At 48.1% G+C, this 312-nt stretch overlaps 1 protein-coding gene and 1 long non-coding RNA gene across 2 annotated transcripts in view; one reads left to right on the top strand and one right to left on the bottom strand.

Annotated features, from left to right (window-relative positions):
• Positions 1-312, bottom strand: part of LOC106534963 (E3 ubiquitin-protein ligase HECW2) — a gene marked incomplete at its 3' end in the record, with an annotated part of 37,795 nt that overhangs the window by 35,340 nt on the left and 2,143 nt on the right.
• Positions 7-312, top strand: part of LOC106534968 (uncharacterized) — a 5,514-nt gene continuing 5,208 nt past the window's right edge. Inside the window, exons 1-2 of the long non-coding RNA XR_001312401.1 lie at positions 7-121; positions 152-283. This is a non-coding gene — a long non-coding RNA (uncharacterized LOC106534968). The remainder of the gene's footprint in view (positions 122-151; positions 284-312) is intronic.

Below are 312 nucleotides of genomic sequence, written 5' to 3'. Positions count from 1 at the left end.
CAAGAAGACCACAGTTAATAAGGTGGGCGGAGACAAGAAGACCACAGTTAATAAGGTGGGCGGAGACAAGAAGACCACAGTTAATAAGGTGGGCGGAGACAAGAAGACCACAGTTAATAAGGTGGGCGGAGACAAGACCACAGTTAATAAGGTGGGCGGAGACAAGAAGACCACAGTTAATACGGTGGGTGGAGACAAGAAGACCACAGTTAATAAGGTGGGCGGAGACAAGAAGACCACAGTTAATAAGGTGGGCGGAGACAAGAAGACCACAGTTAATAAGGTGGGCGGAGACAAGAAGACCACAGTTAA

The sequence above is a fragment of the Austrofundulus limnaeus genome, unplaced genomic scaffold (assembly GCF_001266775.1).
Source record: "Austrofundulus limnaeus strain Quisiro unplaced genomic scaffold, Austrofundulus_limnaeus-1.0 Scaffold1320, whole genome shotgun sequence".
Taxonomy (NCBI): domain Eukaryota; kingdom Metazoa; phylum Chordata; class Actinopteri; order Cyprinodontiformes; family Rivulidae; genus Austrofundulus; species Austrofundulus limnaeus.
This window is presented reverse-complemented; position numbering and strand designations above follow the sequence as displayed.